At 40.9% G+C, this 14,711-nt stretch overlaps 1 protein-coding gene across 1 annotated transcript in view; it reads right to left on the bottom strand.

Annotated features, from left to right (window-relative positions):
• NUP210L (nucleoporin 210 like) overlaps positions 1-14,711 on the bottom strand; it is a 358,615-nt gene that overhangs the window by 50,967 nt on the left and 292,937 nt on the right. The window lies entirely within an intron of this gene.

Here is a 14,711-nt window from a genome sequence, read left to right as displayed (position 1 = left end):
CAATCAACAGTGGTGATCTGATCATCCTGACAGGCAGAAATTATTGCCCTATTGCAATTGTTGCCATGAGGGATTGTATACAGAGAATTAATATTTTCTTTGGACCTTTTCAATCTTAAAACTCTCTCTTTGCCCTAAGGATATCATTTTGCTCCACCAAATGGTCAAAGTCCTTTCTTCAGAACAGATCTCTTCTGGTCCGCCAAGGTTATTCTCTACCCCAAACCCTGTCTCTCACCACTGCTATTTAACATCAACATGCAGCCACTGGGTGAACTCATCAGAGCCTGTGGGTCACACTTCCACTTCTCTGATGATGACATCGAGCTGTGTAATGGCCTTCTGCACAATGGTTCATCACAAAAGAACACACCTCAGCCTCCCTTAACTTTATCATTCATGAGTGAATGGCAACAAGCTGTACTTGAAGGTGATTGAGAGAGAGTTCCTCGCATTAAGCTCCCAGAGGGACCTTATCAACCTCAGCTCCTCGTACACGATGAAGCACACAGTGTCATCAAAGATGTAATTTCAAATTTCTCACTCACGTTATCAATGATGACATAAAACATGCCATGAATGATGTAATATGTGATGTGAAAAGCAGTGTGTGGAGGGTGTGAGTTATAGTTACTTCAGTTTGAAGACTTTGAGAAAGTCCAAGGCGATATGACTACAAGATTCAAGATGATATCTCTGTCCTTAAGCCAGCCAAGGATAGGGTTAAGCAACTTTCACACTAAGAAGTGTTACTAGATTGGGCCAAACAAAAAAATTAACCATAGACTAAAATGATCACAATTCTTTTCAGTAGACAGCACAAGTATGTAACATATTCCGAAGGAGTTGGCACATACTTGGATCAGACACACCCACAAGTCACCTATAGAAGAACTTCTCTAAGAGATAATTTAGCGCATAGCCATTTCTCCATCCCAGTATCTACCCAACTGAACATGACACATAGAGGTTTTAATCCATACAAGAGGTGCAAGACATGCAAACATAGCAGTAAAGTAACTGAGTACGATATACCAGGAAGGGTCAAACAATTTAAGATCTAAAAAATCTTAAATTGTAACTCAGCCTATACAGTATACTGCCTATACAGTATACTGTCTTGTATGTCCTTGCGTCAAGCAATATATTCAAAGTAAAATACATGCAACCAATAAGTGAATTCTGGAACACATGCAGGCCATACCAAAAGGGAATGTATCTTACCCAGTGGCCAGGCACTTTCATGTATTCCATGCCAATAACCGCTATCTGGTAATGTTCTGTTGCCTTGATCCTATAGTCCCTAAGTAAAGAGGAGGGGACAGGGTCGCGACGTTACGTAGGATTGTGCCTAGATATATTATAAATCTGCACACCAAGAATTCGGATGGGCTCAATAGTGATGAGGAGCTAGTTGAGACTTGGGCCAAGAGATATGCAGTAGCTATGAGATCAAATAGGGGGTACTGTAAATGGGAACGAAAAAGAGGAAAGGCACAAGCATGTGCAAGCAAATGTAAGTTGAGTGGAGCTTTAAGTGTAATTATATATTCCAGCCACACCCAAGGGTGCATAGAGTTTGCGCATGTGCGTACTGAATTGGATGATTCGTATCAATGGTTATTCATATATTCCAAGAATCATGGTGATCTTCTTCTAGGGAACAGTTTTGTTTTTATGGTCGATAGATTTTTTCATACATTTGAAATACCCTTCTATTGTGATTGCTAACACCTTATCTTGGGGGCTGTATGGAAATGCAAATGTCTCTATGAGACAAATAAGCAGATCATAATGTACGAGCAGTCACTCACTTGTAATAATATTTAATTATCAATCACACATTAAGTGTTTTACATAATTAAGACTTCTTACAAAAATAATCTGCATCGGTGTGTACAGATAGCAATGAAAGTCGCATGATAAAGTGAAAAATGTAAATGATTTGAAACAATTGTTGTACCTGAACCATGTCAAGATGGCTGAAATGTAACAGCACATTCTATCTATTTTGCAGTGCCTCTTTATATTGTCTATGCTTTTTAAGAGGTTGTTTATTTAAGGGATAATGGGAAATTAGCACACTAACACAGAGGTCAAGGCTTTTGCTGAAACATGTTAGTTTATTGCACTGAGGTCATAAAATACCACTTTTAAACCCCTGGAGTGCCCCCACTGGGTAGTTGTAGTTAGAATCACATTTCCACAGGAAATTCATTTTTTTGTTTGCTACTAACTTTGGCGCCGTCTGACGAATCTTCATAAAACTGTCCAATAATGTCTCACCCGTGTCAGCTTCCTCCAAGAAAGCCATGCACTGCCTGCACGCTCACATATTACATCACTCATGACATGTTCAATAACTGCATTGATAACATCCTTAGCGACATCTGAAATGACATCATTGATAACAATGCTACGCATGGTGAGGTTGCAAATTATAGTTGCTTTAGGGCACGAGTTATAGCTACTTAGAGATAACTATAAGTGGTGAATGTCAGTGGTTTTGTTAGTTTAAAACGTTATGTTTCAACTGGCATTTTCACCTAACTATAACAACCACCTAAACATGGGAACTACACAGTGTCCTGCTTCCTTTTTTGCATAATTTATACGCAGTCTAAGCCTGAAAGGATAATGTGTTGAGGTAATATAATATCCAGTGGGGGGTCGCCACAGGGTAGTTATGGTTAAGATTGCTTTTCCCTAGACAAGGCGTTTTTTTTTAGTTTGCTAATAACTTTGGTGCCGTTTAACAAATCTTCACAAAACTTCCCCCAAAAAAAGAAGATTCAGTTCAGCTCCTTCCTGGAAAGTTTAGGGGTGATCCGTCAAGTGAGGCCGAAAAAAAAGACAGGTCCTAAAAGCAAATTTCCTCATGCAATTTCCACAGACTTCTTTAAACAGGGCTACCACAAAAACTGATGAACGGAATTACACCGACTTTGGCAGGAAGCTAGATCATGGTACACAGATTGCACTTTTTGTGATTTGGTGTAAATCTGTTCAGTAGTTTTTGAAAAATTAAGGTACAAACATATTTGTAGATCTGGACCGTTGGGGCTGCGATAGGCTCGCAGGAGTCTTGCAGGAGTGCCAATTCAAAAATAGAGCATTCTGATTGGCCCAAAGAGCTTTTTTCCCTTGGGCCAATACGCTCATGTGGGAGCGAATGTCCAGATTGGCTGTCAGCAACATGAGAAAAATTTTGCTGGCAGCCATTACAGGACTTGGTGACTTAGTCCCCTGTCCTGAAGTTAAAAAAAGAAATGGGCACTTTTTGCCCCAATCCCACAGGATCCTGGAAAAAAATGTCAGCTGCCATTTTAAAACTGCCAAATTAAAACTGGAAGGGGAAGGGGTTGCACGGTCCCCCTCCCTGAGCCTTAAAAGGGCACTGGGGACATCATCCCCTGGGGCAGTGAATTAAATTAAAAGGGAGGAGGTCCCACGCAGCACCCATCACTGAGAGTTAATGGTCCCGGGAACCCCATCACGTGAGGTCGGCTCACTTACTGTGTTCCGGGGAGCCCAGCCCACTGTAGTTTCCCTGCCCACAGTACCACGGGCAGGGAAACATGTGTTTGCTCCCCTTTGGCGGGAGCATTTTCAAATCTCCCGCCAAAAGGAAACACACAGCAGGTCTGCTTCCCATCTGGCTGGGAGAAAACTTGTGTTCTGTCTGCCTGCCCATACTGATACAGGCAGAGATATAGAATACATATTGCTCCTGCCTGGATGAAGCATGCACCAAGCAGGGAGCCAGCTGGGGCCGTGGGCTCTTCACGTGGATACAACGTGTGCTTGGTAGGTGCCCCAGGTGGGCATCGGGGCACCCACCAATTAATAATGCATTGGAGGGTGGGATCCCTGGGGCCAAAAGGGGATCAGGGAGGAGGGCCTCACGACCCCACTCTCCTTTTAAAATAGCCGGCCCTGAGGATGTGGTTCCGAGGCCTGTGAAGACTCAGGGAGGGGGGGCACACAACCCCCGACCCTTTAAAAAAAACGTCTGGCCTGGGGGATGGGGTCCCTTGGGGCCTAATAAGGCTTGTGCAACAGTAGGGAAAATGTTGGATACCGGAGCGGTAAAAATTACTATTCCCACTCCAGTGATAGCAACAGTAGGGAAAGTATTGGATAGCGGAGGGGAATAAATACTATTCACACGCCAAAGAATGCAACAATAGGAAAAGTATTGGATAGCGGAGGAGTAAAAATGACTATTCTCACTCCAAAGAGTGCAACGGTAGGGAAAGTGTTGGATAGCGGAGGGGTAAAAATGACTATTCCCACTCCAGTGAGCGCAACAGAAGGGAAAGTGTTGGATAGCGGAGGGGTAAAAATTACTATTCCCACTCCAAACAGTGCAACAGTAGGGAAAGAGTTGGATAGCGGAGAGGTAAAAATGACTATTCCCACTCCAGTGAGCGCAACAGAAGGGAAAGTGTTGGATAGCGGAGGTGTAAAAATTACTATTCCCACTCCAGTTAGAGCAACAGTAGGGAATGTATTGGATAGTGGAGGGGAAAAAAATTACTATTTCCACTCCAAAGAGTGCAACAGTAGAGAACGTTTTGGATAGCGGAGGGGTAAAAATGACTATTCCCACTCTAATGAATGCAACAGTAGAATAACTGTCGGATAGCAGAGAGGTAAAAAATTTTATTCCCACTCCAGTGAATGCAACAGTAGGGAAAGTGTTGGATAGCGGAGAGGTTAAAATGACTATTCCGACTCCAGTGAGTGCAACAGTAGGGAAAGTGATGGATAGCGGAGGGGTAAAAATTACTTTTCCCACTCCAGTGAGTGCAACAGTAGGGAAAGTGTTGGATAGCGAAGAGACAAAAATTACTATTCAAACTCAAACAGTTAAATCAAAAACTAAAAAGCATTAAAAATTCTAAAATAATATTTTAAAAAATAAACTATATTTAAAAATGGAAAATTAAATATATATATTTTTAATATTATACTATTAATTACATATAAAACATACAAATAATTTATCATAAAATAATAAATATATTTATAACATAAAATTATTTTAAACTAGAAAATGTTTGCAAACAAATACATTGATTAATACATAAATATATTTATTGTATTTCCTACCCTATAACACCCCACCAACAACAAAACACTTCAACATTTCTAAATAAATGTTTTTCAAAATTAACATAACTAATAATCAATTTAAAAAATATTAATAAAAAACAAATAAACATTAATTGACTACACACACTATGATATCCACAACACACACCTAAATTAAACTCTAAAATAAGAAAACACAATTAAAACTTATTTATAAATTAAAAACTATTACTATTAACAACTAATAATAAAGTAATTAAAATGTATTTAATACCCACCCTTTACCCCTTTAAAAGTAAAAACAGACAAAAACATTAAACAATTACCCAAAATACATATCAAATAATTAACATTAATTAACAACTATATATTAATTAAATAAATACAAATTACATCCTGCCCTTTACTCTTATAAACACCAAAACAAACACCTAAAATTAATTATACAATTATTATAACTAATTACCAATTAATTAATTAAAATTAATTAACATCCAATTAATTCAATTAAAAATAAATTACTTCTCGCCATTAACATTTATAAACACTAAAAAACATACCTAAAATTTATTACACAATTACCATAATTAAATACCAATTAATTAATTAAAATTAACTAATAACCAATTATTGCTTCATCAATTAAAAATACATTACTTCCCATCCTTAACACCTATAAACACCACAACATACACCTAAAATGTATTACACAATTACTATAATTAATTACCAATTAATACATTTAAATTAATTCACAACCAATTATTAATTAACAATAAATTACTTTTCACATTTAATACTATAACATCTCAATTAAACAAATATTAATTAATAAAAAATCACCAATAAATTTAACATTTAAAAAGGAGGCCAAAACTTTCCTAATGGGCAAATTCCTCTCCTAATGCTCGCATTACAATCACCTCAGCGACTGTGTTCCACCTACTATTACGGCATTACCCATGGTTTTTCCAGATGATACCTACCCAGCAGTTCTGGGCATCCCACCCGGGATTTGAGACTGCTTGTTTTCTTGTATAATGTATCTACCTGTTCTTACCCATAAGATATCCAGGATTTGAGACTGCTTGTTTTTTGTATAATGTATCTACCTGTTTCTATCCCAAATGTATCCACCCCTCCTAAATCTATTGTAGACCACCTGTTAATCCGTAAAGCGCTCTGATACCCTCACAGGTCTGGTTCGCGCTCTATGAAACACAAAATAAAATAAATAAATTAATAAATAATATAATTAAATTACTTTACACCCTATTCCCCTATAAACCACCAATTGCTACGGAACTAAAAATGCAAAATTCAAATAAAAGAAATTAATAACAACTAGAAATGTAACACATATATTAAAAATACAAACAATTCTTATACAAATAACATACAACATATACATATAAAATAAACACTAAAATACATAACATTAATAAACAATATTTTTAACAACTATATTTTTGCAAACGATATTAAACACTTCGATATTTTAAACATCGATATTACTTACCTAAAATCGATATTCTTTTCTTACATTTTTTAAAAATTTCTTTATTAACATTTTCCATTAGGTCAGCGTTAATACAGTTGATAGCCTCAGACAAACGAACCAAGATCTTAATGCCCCGCTTATACATTGGTAGTAACAGGTTGAATATCAAAACATAAAGCATAAACGTAAATGTCACGGTTTCCTCATCTCTCAGTTTACCCCTTCCCCACCTCCCACGCCCTAATTATCTTTAGATTGAGCTATCATTTGCGAATCATGTATCTCGAGACCATAATAAAATCGATATTCTTGACCACGAGAATCTGTATACCGATATTTTTGACCCATGATAATTGCAACTCGATATTTGTGCAAATCGATATTTTTTAATTGATATTCTGTCTCTGCACCCAGCAAAGTCCATACGCAGTGCAGGGTTGGCTGCATCCAGGTGGCTGCATGCGGAGAATTGGAAGCAAGGGCCTGAGGCCAACCCCATGTACCTCATAATGAAAGGCCATGAGCAGCGTTGGGTTGGCTGACTGCAAGAGGGTTGGCTGCCTCTGGGTGGGTTGGCCACAGGATCTGGTTACCTAACATCCTACTGCACATAGCCGAAATTAGTGCACAGCGTGGGGTTGGCTGCCTGTGGGGGGTTTGCTGCTGGGCCTGGCATGCAGCCAAATCCCCCCTGCTGCACATGAACAAAAACCATGCACAGCTGGGGGTTGGCTTTACATATGTTAATAAAATATCACTTTACAAAAAAAAACCTGAAATCCACTGAAAAAACCAAAGGCTACAGTAGCGTTATATTTAGGTGTGATAAAAAGATCTGTTTTTGTTTAAAAAACAAGAGCCATAGAAATTAACTGAAAAAAACAAAGGTTAAAGTGACGTTATAGTTAGGTGAATATCTCACTGAGAACATAAACGTCTTGAACTCACACCACAGAAATTCACCAGTTATAGTTACCAAAGCTAACTATAACTTGCGCCCTGTCATGCACGCCATATTACCTCACTTATTACATCACTCATGACATGTTCTATGACATCATTTATGACATCACGGATAACTTCTCAAATTGCATCATTGATGACATCATCCAATGAGTTTGTTGGTTTATTTTATAGTTCACATAGTGGCGGGTAACTACCGTATTACTTTTCTACCTCATTTTGTACAGCCTGTGTGCAGATAATAGGTGTAAGTGTTTACAAATCACATGTACTCCCAATGTATCATAGGTGTGCTGAGGTATTGAATATGTTATGAATCTATGTATTCATGAGTAACTGTGTGTGCCGATGACAGTTGACAATTTTGTCCAATATGTTGCACACAGGTTTTTTGGTTCTGCAGACAAAGTTTCCAACAGGGCAATGATTCTACGTACTACATACTACTTTTTGTAAACATCCTTCATTATTAGACAGAATTGTCTCCGTATGACAATTTCTACATAACAGAAGACTGCGTGCACCAGGTACCAATGCACATGTGCTTGATTTGGTTCAGAAGATGGGCTATCTGTAAAGTCTTCACCAGAGTATGAAGGCTGAAGGTGGTATAATCTTTAGCACCTTCAGAACTTGGTTATTTTAAGTGATTAGTCTCTCTTTGGATGAGTTTTGCATTGAGTGTATACTATTCTTCGTAGATACTTTTTAAAACGCTATGGAGTATTTCTCATGAGAATTTCACTGTCTGCAAACATTGTGGTACAAAGTAAACTCCCTCAACAGAGTAAACACTGTTTACACTACCCACTTTTCTAGTCATATCAACTTCATTTCTCAGTGAAGGTTTGGGGACTATGAGGGGTTTGATACAGATAAAGACTGTTCGTAGTAAGGCATTAGTTATGTAACAGAAATGTAGTATCTGGAGGAACTTTGTTTTCTCTGAACAGTTGTATACATTCTGAACACCATCTGCTGCAACAGTAACCCATGAAGTGTATGGTTTAGGGTCAATGTTGCACATAACACAAGATTGGTTTATCTAAGGGGCTTGTACATATGAGTACATTAATTATGCTTCATATTATTATGATCTATTTTACACTTACTTTCAGACCTCCAACGCCATAATCATTGATAGAGCAATGTGTGCTTGGATGATGTAATCAGTGATGTCATTTGAGATCTCCATCAGTGATGTCATAGAACATGTCATGAGTAATGTAATATGTGAGGGCAGAAGTAGTGCACGGCAGGGGTGCAAGTTATTATTAACTCTGCTAACTGCAACTGGTGAATTTTTTAATTCAAAACATTAATGTTGCCATTGAAATATTCACTTAACTATAACGTCACTTAAACCTGTGATTTTTCATTGAATCTATATATCCCTCCAATACCTGCACCAGAGTAAAGAATAGGTCCGACACTGTGCAGACTCTTCATATATTTAATCAAGCATTATCTGCCATGGAGACGTTTTGGCTGAGATTCTGGCCTGTTTCAAACATAAAAGAGCACCGTAATCAGTCAACATTTAAACAGAAACAGGATGTATGTGATACAAAAACATAGAAACAATGCTGCCAATTACGCTGCCGCGGATGGGTCCACAGATCCGTCAGAACAGTTCCATTATTGTTTTGAAAACCCTGACATCATAAAAGAGCATTAGTACAGTGACTGCAAGTTGACATTATAGACATGGAAGACCTCAGGTAAAATACCATAAACAAGTGTTGGATCTTCAAAATCAAACCCAAACAGATGCATAATAACTGGGCATTACACCAACATAATGTTTAATCACCAAAACATGGTGGATTGATTGGCATACATTTGTACTGTTAGTTATGTATAATTCAATGTCTCGAAGGGTGTACAAAATACTAAATCACATGGTCTATTTGTTCATGCTCAAAGTATAAATACCGTAAAAATGAGGTCAGGTGTTATTGAAAACCTGATGGGTTTTCACCGTGCAAACACCCACTATAAAGCATTCTTAAATGCAGAATGACATTTTCAAAAATAGAAAACATTGTACTCAGCTGTGGCACCTCATCACTAGTGCAATACTGTAGTCCTTCATTAGCGTACCCAGAATCTCAAAATAATTTTGGCAAGTCATTGCACGAGCATTCACCCCATAGTCATTATCTCTGAATTGACTCCTATGGGCACAATCGAAATAACCATCAACAAATTGCACAAACAGGGAGAATGAGTTTAGCTGTTGAATGTCAAAACAGCTCGCGATTACGTGAATCTTTAAACCATCAGGGTTCATAATATATTCAATGAAAAAGCCAAAAGTTACAGAGACGTTATAATTAGGCTCAGATTCCACTCATACAAAACCCGTGAAATTCAGCACTTATAATGACCTGATCTAACTATAACTTACGCCCCCGCAATGCACTGCTTATGACCTCACATATTACGTCCCTGTAACCTTTGTTTTTTTAGTGAATTTCTAAGATTACGTCCCTGTAACCTTTGTTTTTTTAGTGAATTTCTAAGATTTTTTAAATTTTATTTCCTAACTATGACGTCCCTGTAACCATTGTTTTCTCATGAAATTTCATGAAATGTAAACTGTGAGTGGCAGACTGGGTTTGTGAGTGGTTGTGTCAATGTCAGTGTGTGTGTGAGTGGTGCTATGGGTCTGTGAGTGCCTGTGTGCGTCTGTGAGTGGGTGTACGAGTGCCTGTGTGGGTCTGTGAGTAGGTGTGTGAGTGGTTGTGAGGGTCATTTTGTGGGTGTGTGAGTGCCTCTGTGTGTCTTTGAGTGGGTGTGTGAGTGGTGCTATGGGTCTGTTAATCGTAATCGGTGTGTGAGTGCCTGTGTGGGCCTACGAGTAGGTGTGTGAGTGCCTGTGTGGGTAGGTGAATGGGTGTGTGAATGCATGTGGGGGTCTGTGACTTGGTTTGTGAGTGTTGCTATGGGTCTGTGAGTCGGTGTCTGAGTATCTGTGTGGGTCTGTGAATGCCTGTGCGGGTCTATGAGTGGGTGTGTGAGTACCTTATGGGTCTGTGACTGGGTCTGTGAGTGGTGCTATGGGTCTGTGAGTAGCTGTGTCAGTCTGTTTGTGGGTGTGTGAGTGCCTGTGTATGTCTGTGGGTGTGAGTGGTGCTATGGGTCTGTTAGTGTGTGCATGAATTGTTGAGTGGGTCTGTGAGTGCCTGTATGGGTATGTGAGTGGGTGCCTGTGTGGGTCTATTACTGGGTTTGTAAGTGGTGCTATGGGTCTGTGAGTGGATGTCTGTTTGCCTGTGTGGGTTTGTGAGTAGGTGTGTATGCCTGTATGGGTCTGTGACTGGGTCTGTGAATGACACTATGGGTCTGTGAGTGGGTGTGTGAGTGGGTTAGTGAGTGGCTGTGAGTGCCTCTATGGGTCTGTGAGTGGGTGTGTGAGTGGCTGTATGGGTCTGTGAGTACATGTGTTTGTCTGTGAGTGGGTGTGTGAGTGCCTGTGTTGGTCTGTGAGTAGGGTTATGAGTGCCTGTGTAAGTCTCTGAGTGGGTGTGTGAGTGCCTGTATAGGCCTGTGACTGGGTCTGTGAGTGGTGCTATAGGTCTGTGAGTAGGTTTGTGAGTGAGTATGTAAGTGCCTGTATGGGTCTGCAAGTTGTGCTATGGATCTGTGAGTAGCTGTGTGGGTCTGTGAGTAGGTGTGTGAGTGCTTGTGTGGGTGTGTGAGTGGTGCTATGGGTCTATTTGTGGGTGTGTGAGTGCCTGTGTGGGTCTGTGAGTGGGTGTGTGAGTGCCTGTGTTGGTTTGTGAGTGGGTGTGTAAGTGTCTGTATGGATCTGTGAGTGGATGCATGAGTGGCTGTGTGGGTCTGTGAGTAGGAGTGTGAGTGCATGTGGGTGTTTGTGAGTGGGTGTGTGAGTGTGAGTGGGTGTGTGAGTGCCGGTGTTGGTCTGTTAGTGGGTGCGTGAGTGGCGCTATGGAGTTTGGCCATTTGCATACCAAGGGTATTTAAAAGGGAGAACCATGGACACTGCTCTCACCAGGAGATGACAAGAAAGAAACCACTCGCCACAGTCACGACAGATTAGATTGTGCTCCATTAGATCAACGATGCATTCACGTCCATTAAGGATTTCAGATTGTTTGTCAATACAGAAGACGAGAGGAAAAACATTTCTTTTGCCTTTGTGAAGCCTAAGAAGTTATGAACGTTTGTGCTTTACTGAAGTGGAGCTTAAACTGGGGCATCTGCTATGTTCATATGAGTAAGTGCTTCCAGTTGAAGTTTAATTTCTGTGAAATGCACACCTGGGCCAGACTGGAACCTAATTTTTCCCAGAAGAGTGCTGAAAACATCTACTCAACTGGAGTACTTTCATCTGGTAAATTAGTAAGTGCTACCTCGTTAGGTAAATATCTCGTGCACATTCTGCACTACAGCTGCTTAACGGACTACAGGGTAATGTCTCCAGTGACCTTGTGTGCATGTAATTTCAGTAATGTGATTGTTCGTAAAGCGTCTTCATCGATAAATCTGTGATAACGTGAATCCACATCAAGAGAAGACGACTAGACCACAAAGAGGTGAATCTCCACCAAACATGGGAACTTCCTCTTGACTAAATGAATTAAGTGCTTCTATATTTGGTGGAGATGTCCTTGTATTCCTCTGCATCAATAATATGTCCCCAAAATCATCTGGAAAAGCCCTTGTGCCTTTTGTTAAGTTGTCCATCAACGTGGGAGAAGGAGGGAAGACCTGTGCATACTACTCAGTAAAACGGGGTCCCCTGGCCGTTTTTGTCCCAAGGTCCGGCCACAATTCAATGGGAGAGGGGGCCTACCGGGTCGATTTCGGCCCCAGGGACTCTATACCCAGGGCCTGGACAAAATTAAATGTGATAGGGGGGCAAGTCGGCCCCTTCCTTGGGTCATTTCAGCCCCATAACCCTATCCCCCGGGGCCCAGCCACCATTCAATGATGGAGGGGGGCCCCACTCCCCAGGCTGATTTTGGCACCATGGACCCCATCCAGTTTGACAGCTCCCGCTTGCTGGAAGCAGAGTGTTTGCTTTAACTTGGTGGGAGCTGTCACAAGTCCTGCCAAGCAAAAGCAAACAGCTATCTTCCGAGGGTGGGTACAGAAGCCGGCCCTGGGGAGTGGTGGTCCCCAGGGCCATATATGACTCCAGAAGGGGTGCAGAGTAGCCCCCCCTATTTTGTTCTGCATAGGACAGCCCCAGGGCGGTGGTGATCCAAGGGGCCGTTTATGGCCAGAGAGGGGGGCCACGAGGTCCCCTCCCTCTTTTTTAAAAAGTAATTGTCCCCGGGGAGGTGAGGACCCTGAGGCCACGAGTCCGTTCAGTCCCCCTCTTTAATGTTTATCTTAGCCTCGGTGGTGAGGTGGTCCCCGGGGGGGGGGGGGGTCTGCTTGGCCCCCTATATATGTATTTATATAGCCTCGGGGAGTTGGTGGTCCCCGGGGCTCTCCGCTTAGTATTGACATTAGCCCCAGAGAGGTAGTGGTCCCCGAGGCACAAATAAGTTCTTGGAGGAGGGCCCCATTGGCCCCCCTCAATTTTATTTATAAACTTTGCATGCCCCAGGACCATGCCCACCCAGGGGCTACGTTTTTATTCAAGGTGATATTTGCAAATTTTGCAGTGAATTAAAAAAAAGCTTTTTTGACCTGCCGGGGTCTCTTTGGGACCCCAGGACCACGATAAGGGGGTTAGGGTATTCGTACCCTGCCACCCTTTCTTGCTTTTATTTCGGGGGCTAGGCTGAAGCAGAGTCCCAAGAGGACTGCCAAAACTTCCCGGTTGAACTGTTGGCAGGCAATCAGAGCGCTGCAGATCTCTGGACGAGCTTGTCATTATTCATGAAGGATCCGCACCTCTAGATATCCAAATTTGGCTTTCTGTTAATATCTCTAAAACTACTGAACGGATTTACACCAAATAACAAAAAAAGTGGGCTTTCTGGACCAAAATTTGCCTTTCTGACAAATTTGGTTTAACTCGGTCCAAGGTGGCAGAATTTTATTACAGGGTATATCTCCATCCATCGCCGGCCACTCTTGAATCTTGGGGTCATGCGGTCCACTTCCTGGCCAAGAAACGGCTCTCTATAACCGAGGGTTTTTTCTGTTTCTCAGCCTTGTTTAAGAAGCTGAGAGAAACAAAAGCCATCTGCCCAGGCCTTCATACACATATTATCCAGAATGTTCTATCTTTGGCCTTGTGGCTATCGTGCTGGTCTTCTGATATTTACACAGGCTTCCCTTGGCTATGTGGAGGCTGCGTGTGCTGTCCCCGGTTCAGGGGCTGGTCAGCAAGCTGATGGCCACCGCAAAAAATAAATGGAGTATGTGCAGCTTTGTTGTTGGTTGCCCCAGCTCTGCAGGCCCACTCCTTCTTCTGCCAGTGGGAGAGCCAACAGTAAGAGGACCAGTGGTCACATAACTGTGCCTCTGGGAAAAGTAGACAAAAGACATATCCCCCAACGTCTAGATTCTAGAGTGGCTCCTCTCTCTTGCATGCGACGCTGCAAGTGTGAGGAATAAATTCCCAAGCCCAGCGAATGGAGTGCTGGAAAAGTGGCTCATTTTAATTACTCTACCATTATTGTATATGGGATAAAGTAAACCCTGCCGTACATTATAAGGATATTGCAAGTCTTCAAGGAGTTCCATGACCATATAGATGAACAAGGCCTATAATAAGTGGGCATAAATATTATAAACTATATGGTAAGACTAACAATTTAGCTTAATTCTTCCAATCACTGTGAGGTACCTTAGTTTAACAATTTATAAATCTTCCTGTACAACCTTTCATAGTTATCTGAACATCTTTTCCCAATCTAGTAACCAATTTTAGCCTTAACTATCTTACAGAGATGGCAGCAACCCTATTAGATTCAGAGCTTCATCTAATACATATAATTTAAGATTTTTTTTTATAACTGTCTTTATATCTTAATTTAAGTACATTTTCCATAAATGATTAAGCCACTATAACTGATACTTTTCCTCCATTAAAGACACCATCACATACTTCGCGTACAAGGAGCTAATCAATTTTTCCCTTTGTGTACCGATGCCCTCTTATCCTAAGCAACTTACACAGTGGTGCTATACACACTGTATGAGGGATATAGAGCTACCTTTC

This window comes from Triturus cristatus, chromosome 12, assembly GCF_964204655.1.
Source record: "Triturus cristatus chromosome 12, aTriCri1.1, whole genome shotgun sequence".
NCBI classification, from domain to species: domain Eukaryota; kingdom Metazoa; phylum Chordata; class Amphibia; order Caudata; family Salamandridae; genus Triturus; species Triturus cristatus.
Note: the sequence above shows the minus strand (reverse complement) of the source record. Positions and strands in the feature narration are given on the sequence as shown.